Here is a 12134-nt window from a genome sequence, read left to right as displayed (position 1 = left end):
CCTACTCACCTGGAGTGTCTCAACCCTCTCACGACCTTGGTCAGTTCCAGAAGCTCTTCCTATTTTGCCACAGCATGGATACAATCACTATGGTAATGCTGAGAAGCTGGTATTCAATTGTCATTTCTGGAAACAGAAGCTTCCAGAGATGGAACTTCCAGAAAAATTTTGCCTTAGCACGTAACTGTGGATACCTGCAGATAGACAGAAGGACATTTAAATGCTTCCACATTTTTCTGTAAATTATTCAGCTGCAACTGAATTCAAAAAGGCAGATATAGTTACCAGACAATAAGTTAATTTCTTTTTTTTCAGGATAATTTAGCTCTTGCTTTCTTTCTAAGAAACCATTGTCTTCAAGCCTAAACTGGCAGTTCTTACACTTTTCATGAAATTATATCACTTCTGATCATACAGAGAGCAAAATTTTTTGATCTCTGACACTAAAACATTAATTGATGTATACTAAGCTAATTGGTTTCAATTTAATAGGGAAGTTAATTAATTTTAATTGTGGCAAGAGAGCATTGTAATCCTCCAGTGCTACTGGGTGGATTCACATATACAAGTATATAGTTCTAGTGCTCTTTAATGGCATGGGCAAGTTACTCAAGGAACACACAATATTTTCCATACCTGTCTATTTTTCAGTGCCTCCTATGGTAGTACCAATGCTGATTCAGAGTCTGGATCTGTTAGAGTTTGAATATTTTCTGCTGCACCTCAAGGTCTCCTGGCTCAGTTAATGAAGGTCACTAGAGTTCTATCTATTTCCCTGTTCACAGTGTGTGCAACATGGTTACGCCCCTGCTGTACATTAACATGAGACAGGAGCATCAGCACTTATTTATGTAGAAGAAACCTAGATACTTTCTCAAACAGGAGTCACTGTAGATGGCTGGAACACCAGCCCTGAAGAGTGAGTCCTGCATCACAGCACCAGAACAAGTAAGAAGCAAAAAATAAATAAATAATAATAATAATAAAAATCTGCAATCTTTATTCATTGTCAACTAAAAGAATTCAGCTTTCATTCTGCCTTGGGCATTTGTATTAATAGACCAGTTCCTCAGAGCCATCTAGCCCCACTCCATCAATCCATAAAGATATCAAGTGTTTTCTTGCTGTATCTCCAAATAAAAGATGAGATCCACAGAGTCTTGTGGAGAAGGGAAGACTTGACTGAAATGAACTAACTGACCTCTTGGTACGAAACACCTGTGAATAACGTGAACAGAGATAAGCCTGCATCTCGGTTACTGCCAGCTACAGCTTCATCAATCACCCCAGGTAACTTGTCATACAATTCTTCGGCACATCTGTCTAATGCAGAACAGACCTCATATTTTTAAAACAGATTGACTTTAAACTGGATGCATTGTGGAGACGGAGACATTTTGCAGCTCATTTTCAAGTCTATCACCCCAAGTGGGTGATACCCCTGCAAGGCTGCTTGCTTCAGAGGGAGGGATCCACTCCACTGCAGAACTCCCAATACCCTTTTACTGCAGTGGGACCTAAATGGAGGTCCCATCCTGCTCCACTGTAGGGTCAACCTTCATGCACAGTGCTGTCCTGGTCACTTGTTGACTGTAGCAAAAGACAGAAATGGGAAAAACTCTACAAAACTGGGTTCAAACTTATTAAATGCCAAGGAGAGGAGAAGGAAATTGAGATACAAATCCATGCTCGGAGGCAAAGCACCAAACTGCTTTGAAAAGTCTATCAGCGAGAAGCTGAATCCCTCCAAGACTATTCTGTAGTATCTGTGAGATGCAATTATATATTTGCTCTGTGGTGCAGAACACCTGTTATTTAGAACAGTAACTCCCTGCAACTGCCATGAAGGAAAGAACTACTCTTGTCTTTTTGCCACTCCGGTGCATTCCAGCCAGAGAGAGAACAGAGAAAATAGACCACCAGGAGCTCAGTGTTTTAGTGAATAAGTTAAGACACCCAGGGTTTAACTGCAGATCCACTTCTCTGTTTAGGGGAACATTACAAAGGACATTCTGAGCCATGAACTTCTCATTCTCTTTACCTTTAACCTACCTACATGCAATTTTGTTGTTGTTTTTCTATAGTTGTTTCTTTGGTGTTGTGTTTTTTTGTTGTTGTTACTTTTTTTATTTGTTTGTTTTAAGATAGCCACAAACATCAATACAGATCTATTCAGTACTGTTCTCTTTTCAGTATTTCCCTTGCTCTGTATTTCTGTAGTTCCTCGTGCAAGTAGGAACACAGAGTGTAATGCTACAAGCATGTATTTACAAATTTTTGTTCAGAAGACTCTTTCAAACCAAAGCTACTGGACATCTCAGTTATCTTCTTGTGTGTAATTACTGACACCTATAAGACTTCAACAACTAGGCCCTGAAGATGGTGCAGATAAATATATTCTCTGGTAATTAATTTTGAAAAAACATATTTGTATTCAGAGTGAGATTTATTTATGTAGTCAAAGAAATGTTATTTTTGAAAATGGAAAAGAGTACTACAAACTCCTTTAAACGACTTATCTTAAATCCAAACCAGTTGGAAACATTAATCTTACTGTGTGCATAGACTACCATACAATCAAGATAAGTTCTCATTCTGTTAAAACACAAAAGGGAGCGGGGGGGGGCGGGGGGGGGGGGGGGGGAGGGGCAGGGAACTGTATGAGAAATACTGCTTTCTAAACAAGAATGACAGAGAATGGTCATTTTTTACAGGATGATAAACTGAGTATATAGAGGTGATTTTACACCTTAAGATGTAGTTAGAAGACAGGTATTTACTAGCTAACAGAATGACTGTAAAACACCATTGCTCAAAGTATTTCCCAAGGCTCAGCTTTCACAAATGATTAAGACATAAAATAAAAGCACTGATCTCTGCTCACAGATGAAGGGCAGCAGGACTCAGCCGATAAACAGTAAAGCACTTCACTCAGGATCAAGAGGCAAGCCATGATTTTACAACAGCATAAATTCCGCCTAACGCTTCTCAGAGTCTGGAGCAACTGGAGGTCAAAGTATATTCAAAATCAAACTAACTCTGTTTATTGATTAATTTCAGTGAGTAAAACTCTACTTCATTTTCAACAACTCATTAAGATGAACAATTCACTAGAAATGTAAGCTAATGTTATAAAAAACAGGCAAGATCTAAGATTATTGGGAGTGGGTGGAAACTATGACAAAAAGAAAATGTTTTACTTAGAAATAGCAAAACAAGAACTTTAGTGCACAGCATTCCTTTGAACACTAGACAGACTTATTGTTGAGACAGCAATATAAACCCATATTGGTTATGCAGATGATACTCATAATGGTATCCATGTAATTACACTGTATAATAAATTTGGTGAGCAACAATTTACTGCTTTATTTTGAGGGCACTGTATTCATAATTTGTGCAAGATACAAAGAGGAAATGGATCCTGCTTAGGAAGGCCATCATCTGGAACCTGCTATAATCCTACTGTTAAGTGACTTTTAGATAGAGCCAGGAATGCACAGGAGAGTTTCAAGAAAACTAGGTCAAGAGGAGCTTCAGGATCTGAAGAATTTCTTGTTTCACTTTCAGTGACCTTGATCCCTGAGACATAGACCAGGATATTCATAGAATCATGGAATGGTTTGAGTGGGAAGGGACCCTAAAAATCATCTAATTCCAACCCCCCTACCATGGGTGGAGACACCTCCCACCAGATGGGGTTGCTCAAAACCCTGTCCAGCCTAAATCAGGAACACTTCAAGGGATGGGGCATCCACAGATTCTCTGAGCAATCTGTTCCAGTGCCTCAACACCTTCAGAGTTAAGAATTTCCTCCTTGTATCTAATCTAAACCTACCCTCTTTCAGTTTAAAGCCATTACGCTTTGTCCTATTCTACACTCCCTGAAAAGGAGTCCCTCCACAGCTTTCCTGTAGGCCCCCTTTAGGTACAGAAAGGCTGATGTAATGTTCCCTGGAGTCTTCTCTTCTCCAGGATTAATAACCCCAACTCCCTAAGCCTGTCCTCATAGGAGAGATGCTCCAGCCCTTTGACCATCCTTGTGGCTCTCCTCTGGACTCATTCTAATATTTCCGTGATATTGAGCCAGGCACCACCAGAACAATTTGTGGCATTTAAACAAGTGGCTCCAACCCCTGGGCAAAGACCACAGATGACAACTTCTCTTTCAGCACGAGGGAGCCCTTTACTTACACAGTGGACTGTTTTATTCAACGGTAAAACTGTGCTCAGCTTGAAATGATGCTTTCCTGGAGTGTCAAAGCCTGCATCATGAACATCCTAACACAGAGCTTCCATAAACTTTGCAACTCTCAACTTAAAGTACCATCAGCTTCTTTGATCTTGCCTTCTGTAAACAACAAGTATTCACATATACCATAATAGACTGCTAACTATTCCAAAGCACACACTTCTTGCCCTGGAGAGAATATAAGAATGGCGGCAAACACATAGCAGATGTTAGTTACTTGGTTGCTTTAATTGATTCAGTTTGTTTGATGAGCTACTGGATAAGAGCTCATATAGAATAGAATAGAAAATGAAACAAAACACAAAAGAAAGATGTTTACTGCAAGAATCAACATTATTTTCTGAGATGCCAAAAAAAACATTCAATAGAAGTTCCAAATGTTAAGCTTGAGGGCCAAATAAAAGCCAGTCACAAGGAAAGCTGTGTGAAAAGGATATAAACATTAGAATAAAAATCAAAACAACAGGATCCAACTCTTCCCAGTCCAAATTGGAGATGGGTTTTAGCCAGCACTTCTGCAGTCGTACATTGTTGGTGAGGCCACAGACCCATTGTCTGGCTTGGAAAGGAGATAGCAAATTTCTGGGCTTTTAGCATACTGTGAAATCCCTAAAGCTCACAAAAGGAGAGCCACAGAGACAGAGTTTGTATATATAGTCCCTTTGAGAGAGCTTCACGATGGATGTATAACGTGGCAAAAAGAGGTTTCCATCCTCTTCTGGAACATCCCTCTAAAAGATTTTTAGTGAGGATGTGAACTCCACACCAAAAAGTTATATGTTGAGAAAGTTTCTCTTTTTCAATTATCACTCCCATAGTCTCTATATAAAGTCTCCCTACTCAGTGAGGTCCTACATCACAAGCTACAGTACATCTTTTTTGACATCTTTTTGTTGCACATTTAACTATGGTAGTGCCTCAACTACTGGTTCCAAATTGGGACAGCTTCAGCTTTTGTTAGCATAAATCTGTCTGTGATTATCCAGGCACAATGGAAAGGAAGCTGAACTGATTTATGATTGGATAGACTATGCTGTGCTTTGCTACTTAAAATATTTGAAGACAGCATGTCCCTACAGATTTTCTACTAGTTTATTTCATGGCTAAATTGTCTATAGCCTCACCTTCTGCTTGTTACACCGCAGCACTTCATAAGCCTCTCAAGATTAAGAAACACTTACATTTCATGATGTTTTTCTGTAAGTAGAAAGGTTATAAATATAAAAGTCCTTAGTCCTGTTCACACTGAAATCAAAAGAGTTACAATACTGACCTGAGCTTGGAAGGACAGGGAAATCTTTATAACTCTGAAAATTCTTCAAGATCTCAAGGATTTGTATTATTTTTTTTTCCCCAAAGAATATAAGAATTTCCATTTAAAGTTCCCCAGTTCAAAAATCTGTGTATTAAGCAAATTCACTCTCAGGTGTCTTGTTTGGGCACCCAGCTATCACCAGGCATCAGATTTTTCCTCCTCATGATGCAAATGACCACATAGATTCTAACTTCTGCTCATTTCCTGAGAAACCACCCTAGCTACATATGTGGAGCTTTAGACATCTAGCTACTTTTAAAAACTATGGATATGACCCTAGCTACTTCAGTTCAGAATCAAAACTTTAACCAGTTTTGAAAGTGTTTGGATTTGGAACCACACAAAATAGGGCAAATACTTGTCTAATGCACCACCTAAGAGTATTTTGTATGCTTTCCGGCTCACTGAGCATAGTAAAACAGCTAAATGCATATATAATTTACTTAATCAATCACATTTAATGATTTGGACAGAAATCCAGTCAGTATGACTGAAGTTACTACCTGTCATCTAGGCAGTTGTTACTACCTGAGCGCACATGATTAAGCCTGAAAATATGCAAGGTAATATTATTTGTTGCAACTTCTCTTATTATGATACTAGCTGTAACCAGCCCTATTTTGTAATATTTGACGCTGTCAAATTCACTCCAAAACCATTTGCAGTCTGTGGTGACACAGGCTAACCTAAAAGAAAAAAAAAAAAAAAGTCATCTAGAACAAATAGCAAGACCATCTGAAACTGTTCTGTGGTTATGGATATCCTGTGAGGCAAAGATGATAAGTTCATTAGCTAAATTATTCGCTCAGTTGTTATTTACTTTAAATGCTGTATTAGCAGTGACATCCTTTATCCAGAATAATATAGTAAAATGCTATGAGAATAAAAGAATCATGCAACTACACTTCTCTTGAAATTGATTCAACCTCCAAGGTCAAATTTTGTTCTGATGTCACCTCCACATAAACCTATTTGGTCAAAATCATCCCTGGTACAATACTTTTGATGTCAACAGACTTTCAGAAATTAAACTAGCACCAAATGCTTGTACATCTTTTCAATAATATGGAAAATTGAAAGAAATGATAGTCATTTGGAAACAACAGCAGGTGTTAGAAACACTGCTGGCAATAAAATATAAAATTATTTAAACATCTGTACTTGTGGAAGATCAGTCTTCAAAGCAAAATGCATTTTCTTTAAAATATCACATGCCCCAAAAGACTGCATTGATGAAGGAAGAAATAGAACTATTATAACTCAGAGTGAAAGGACACAATCAAGAAGTAAGAGGAGTAAGCCCCTCAGGCACATGGCTCATACCACTTTTCTTGGGCACATATTTCCAGGTGGGGTGAATCACCTGTTAGAGAAGTCCTTCTCTAAATTAACTAGATAAGCAGCCTAGATGACACATCCCATAAGGTCCCTAACTTGCATATGGTTAATATTAGGTAAAATGAATCCTTTCAGAAAGTGGAATTCTGCTATGAGGATGCTGGCAAGAACAGAGTATATGCCAAAGGGTGGGAATAAGAAAGGGGCAAAGAAAAACTACCAGCTGTAGCATCTACGTCACAAAAGCCTCTTTGGGACCATGGTCTGTGGTCTGAATTGCTTTCTCATATACATAAAAGATAGGGAGCAAAATCTAATACCACCCAGTTATCAGAATGTCATCTTATGATAGAAAGAGAGAAAGAGAGAAAGAAAAGAAGGAAGGAAGGAAGGAAGGAAGGAAGGAAGGAAGGAAGGAAGGAAGGAAGGAAGGAAGGCAGGGAGGGAGGGAGGAAACCTGAAATGTTCCTTGCAATAATACACATTTTGACAGGTAACAAGTCTGGCACCTTGCAACATTCCCAATGGCTCTGCAATTTATAGTCTGTTCAGATAAAATTAAACGATCATTATCCACTTTAACTAAGTGGAATTGACAGATTGACATACATTTGCTTGACAATCTACCTGTAAAACCCCAGCAATCAAGCACAGTTGCAATGCTGTCATTATGACACCTGTCAGTTTTCAAGAGAGCAGAAGTAATTAAGCATTTCCTTGAGACATATTGTTCCAATTGCTGAAATTCACAGAAAAAAAAAAAAAAAAAAGATACAAAGATCCCCAAGGCATTATTACAACCAGGTCAACACTGTTATAGTTTGATGGTAAAAGAAATTCTTTCTCTCCAGGTTAACTTTTTGACAATAATCTTCTTTGACAAGTCAACTTAATGACACCCTGCTTCCATCAAAAGTACAATTTCAAAACAAAAAATTTTTGAAGTGAACGTTTAACTTGCAGGTCAAAGGACCTCTGCAACACGGACAGTTTCTATAGATTCTCTTCCTTAAAACAATATTCTGTACTTTATTTTGTACCAAGTCCTACATTGTTACCGTTCTTGTATTTCTCCAACAAGCACAATGAACATAGATCCTATTGCTACACTTGTTCTGGTAGTTTGTGTTACCACTAGAAGTCAAAAGCATCTGATACTTGATCCCAGTATCAGACACTTTTCCACAAAGGAAAAATGGCACAGAATAATGGTGCATTCATCTATTTCTTAAAAATAATTCCTCATTCTCAATTTGATCATTGTCTATTTAGAGGTGAAACTCTATTTTACTCATAAACATATGGTTAAGGTTATGAGATAAAGGTTAATTGCCTAAGCAACTAAGATGATGCAGATACCCAGGTAGGGAAAACAGCATGCCTGAAGTCACACAGCAGATCAGCTGTACATGAATAACAGCAGCCCAAGTCACCTCACTCCAGTGTTCACTTCACAATCTCCTCCATAGTTGCCATACACCACACTAAGGAGTGGAAACACAGGATTGTGTACCTGGGCCTAAAACCCATAGTCAAATGCAGTCTGATAGCAGGGCATTCGTTTTTCCTGAAGTATGTTGTATTTAAATATTTCTTCATAAAAAAAAAAAAAAAAAGGAGAGGGGGAGAAGAAAATCTAAATATTAGTCCTGTACTTATAGTGCAGTGTAATTTCAGGAGTCAGCAGATGCATTGGCAGGGTATGTTGACAGAGATAAGAAACTGTACAATCTATCCAGCCACTATAACCTCTCCAGGCCTAACATAAAGGGATAAACTATTAGATATAATACTTTTTTTTCTGTAGTACAGAAGCCAATGTACTACTTACGACTCTCCTGAGTTTTCAAGCTGAGTGTGAATAGTTCACAAGCCTCCACACAGAGGCTAGTTATACCCACAATTAACCATTATAACTTTTCCATGTTAAGGAAAGGAAGTAAGAGTTTGGTGAAATTCATAACATTTTTACCTCCTGTGGAAAGGGAACAGAGTTAAAAATAAGATTTAACTCACTACCAGGATGATTGACCTGATATTCAAAAATTTCCATTCATTAGTTCATCCTAGATTTTGTAATTGTAAAGGAAAATTATTTATTTTTTTCCTCACTTTGGAGTGTGAGGAATTGTCTTCCACTTCATATCACAGAAGACTCCTGATGCTGCAGGACTGCTGATCTTTTCTGCTCCAAGATTCTCTTTTTCTCCCCCTCATAATTGGTTGTTTGTTCTTCTTTTTTTTTTTTCTTTTTTTTTCTTTTTTTCAGTAGTAGCAGTAGTATTAGCAGTAGTAGTATTTATTTTTTTAGAAGCAAGATAATATTTCTAAAGCACACAAAGTCAAATCGCAAAACTCAGTTTGATTGGATGAAACGGTTGTTCTGAACAAGGACAAATCAGTACACACAAAAAGCAAGTTTCTCCCACCTTATGCTGGGAGGAGACACCTATGAACATAAAACGCAGGACTCTGCTGTAGAACATCACAGCAGAAAAACTTTTTATGAGACATCTGAAATCAGTCCTGCCTGTGCTAATAATCACACCTTCACTTGCACTTGGACATGGAACCAAAATATCTAAAAGGACAATTCAGCCATGGATGGCACAGTGTTAAACCACTGAATTGGCTACCCATATCTTTTGAATCCATGCTAGTTTTATTCTGTAAATCTCTAGCTTTGGGATAAACTGCTTTAAAAATCCTCTCTCTACAATATTATTATGGGTGCATCTCAATCACTTAACTTTTTTTTATTATTATTTATAAATAAAATGGTTGTGTTAGTAATATACCAGTGACCACAGAAATTAAGTTGGGAATGAATCCTGAAGAGTTAGCTAATTCAAACCCTCCCTTTCTTCAAGGCAGGATCAGTTATTCCTAAACAAATTTTGACAGATGTTTATTTAATCTCTCATGATAAAGACTGCCCAGAGAGGTTGTGGGATCTAGTCCAGTGCTTGAATGTCCTTGTCCCCTCAAAGTTGTTTTCCTAACTTCTACTAACCATCCTGTGCTGCAGTTCAAGCCCATGGATATGTAAACAGAGTAGATTTGGAATGGAATGGAGTCACTGAGGACAGACAGTAGAAACAGGGTATCTTCAAAATCTTCTTAATGATTCATTTTCTTCCTTTGCTACATATCTAATTTTACTTGGCAGCCTGAGTAGCTAAAGTGACATTTTTTTTTTATATATCTATATTTTTGTATGTTTTGAGGAAAATCTATTAATCTTAGTGATAAAGAAAGGTTTTCTTTACCCAGGGGAAATTCTCCAACATACTTGCAGTCTCTTAGGCAACAGGAACACAAGCAATTGTTATTGTGGAAATTCTGGGTGAAATCTGCAGCTGAAAAACTGTAAAAACCTTTGTGTTTGAGGTATTTCACTAAAGGAGTCACTGTGTTGTCCAGAAAATAAAATAAAATAAAATAAAATAAAATAAAATAAAATAAAATAAAATAAAATAAAATAAAATAAAATAAAATAAAATAAAATAAAATAAAATAAAATAAAATAAAAATCTCTTGACCCAAGACAACTCTGAAGCAAAGCTCCAGATCTCACTGATGTAAGTTCTGCTGTCTGCTTGGATCTGACAATTGTTTTCAAATCATTCAAGTAACTTTTACAATGTGTGAATGTGTGCGTATGCATGACATGAGGCCACATGCTAAGGGGAGGTATGTTGAGACAGACAGAGACAATACCTTCAAGAGAGATATTTTTTGAGTATAGAAACCTCTGGATGCAACAAATGATTTGGGCCCAGACTTCCAGCCAGCACTGGGAGTAGCACACTACAGACCAAGCCAGCTGGCTGTAACCATCAGGTGCCATCTCAGAGTGGCAGAAGGAGGGTAGCTTGGTGTTACAGAAGCATTAGGTACAGACCAAGCTCTGCGGACATACCATTCAGAAACAGTCTGTAAATTTTACCCATACTTAGGCTTCATTTTCTTGCAGTGCACAGACTTTTGGGTACATGCCCATCACTCAAATACTGGACATCACTTTGTTCCACTCCTCTCCTTGACTTTCCAGGTAGCATCACAAACTAATATGTTTTGAAATGGTCTTCTGGAGGCTATCTTGTCCAATGCAATGATCAGAGCAGGTCCAGTTACAGCAGGCTGCACAGGGCCAATTGAATTTTGAATGTTTGCAGGGATGGAGAATTCTCAAACCCTCTGGGCAACTGGCCAGTGTATGACCCCTCTTATAATGAAAATATTTTCCTAATGTCTAATCAGAAGCTCTTACATTCCAACTTGAGTACACTGGCTCTCATCCCATTGTTGCACACCTCTGAGAAAAGTTTATCTTTGTCTCCTATGTACTCACCCATCAGGTAAATATTGGCCACAGTAAAGTTGCCTCAAGCCTTCTCTTCTCCAGGTTGAATAAGCAAGCACAACTCTGTCAGTCTCCCCCTGTATGCTGTGTACCCCATCCCCTGACCATTTTGATGGCCCTCTGTGGGACTCACTCCAGTATGTCAATATCCTTCTTGTAATGGGGAGCCCAAGGCCAGACATAGTCCAGATACAGTCAGATACTTCTGATACTTTCTCACAGTGCCAAGCAGAGGGAAATATATGTAACTGCTGGCTACGGCCTTGTTTTTAAATCCTATCCTTTCACTGTAAGAGCACACTGCTGAGTCTTGTTGTCTACCAGGACACTCACATTCTTCTCTTCAGAGCTGCTTTCCATTCAGTCAGTCCCCTAGCCCGTACTGTTGGATGGGGTTGTTGCAGCCTGGGTGGAATTTTCCCAGGACATTGAAATCCCTTTTAGCAGCATCCCTTCAGCATACCAATGTAGTATTAGCCATCTCAGCCTCACTAACCTCCCCAATTACTTCAACTTGGCTGTTCTCACAAAGCATTTAGCAAGAAAGGACATTTGCCAGAAAAGGTGTGAAGCAGGTATCTTCACTGCACAAGTGTTCAATTGAATGTTCACAGAAATAGCTGAGGCATTGTCCTTCTATGCAAAATAGAACGGCCAGCAAATAAGTTTTTCACTGAATAAGCATTAACCTATGAGTGCAATTCATCTCAGCACCGTTCAGTATTATTAACCATCCCTTTTTTTCAGGAAGTGTTGAGTAGCTGCTAACACCTGGATTTACAGAGGTAAAATAATACTTCACATTGGCATAACTTGTGAGGTGGCTGAGGTGTTACATGAGTGGACCGTATTCTGGCAAAACT

The 12134-nt window shown here is 38.4% G+C and overlaps 1 protein-coding gene across 4 annotated transcripts in view; it reads right to left on the bottom strand.

Moving 5' to 3' along the window:
• KCNS3 (potassium voltage-gated channel modifier subfamily S member 3) overlaps nt 1-12134 on the bottom strand; it is a 42566-nt gene that overhangs the window by 22446 nt on the left and 7986 nt on the right. For all 4 annotated transcript variants that reach the window (XR_011095396.1, XM_068678663.1, XM_068678662.1 and 1 more), the window contains one exon: nt 10-194. The gene's annotated coding sequence lies outside the window, so the exon portion shown is untranslated. The remainder of the gene's footprint in view (nt 1-9; nt 195-12134) is intronic.

This window comes from Anas acuta, chromosome 3 (genome assembly GCF_963932015.1).
Source record: "Anas acuta chromosome 3, bAnaAcu1.1, whole genome shotgun sequence".
Classification (NCBI taxonomy): domain Eukaryota; kingdom Metazoa; phylum Chordata; class Aves; order Anseriformes; family Anatidae; genus Anas; species Anas acuta.
The sequence above is the reverse complement of the archived record's forward strand: the minus strand, read 5'-3'. Positions and strand labels throughout refer to the sequence as shown.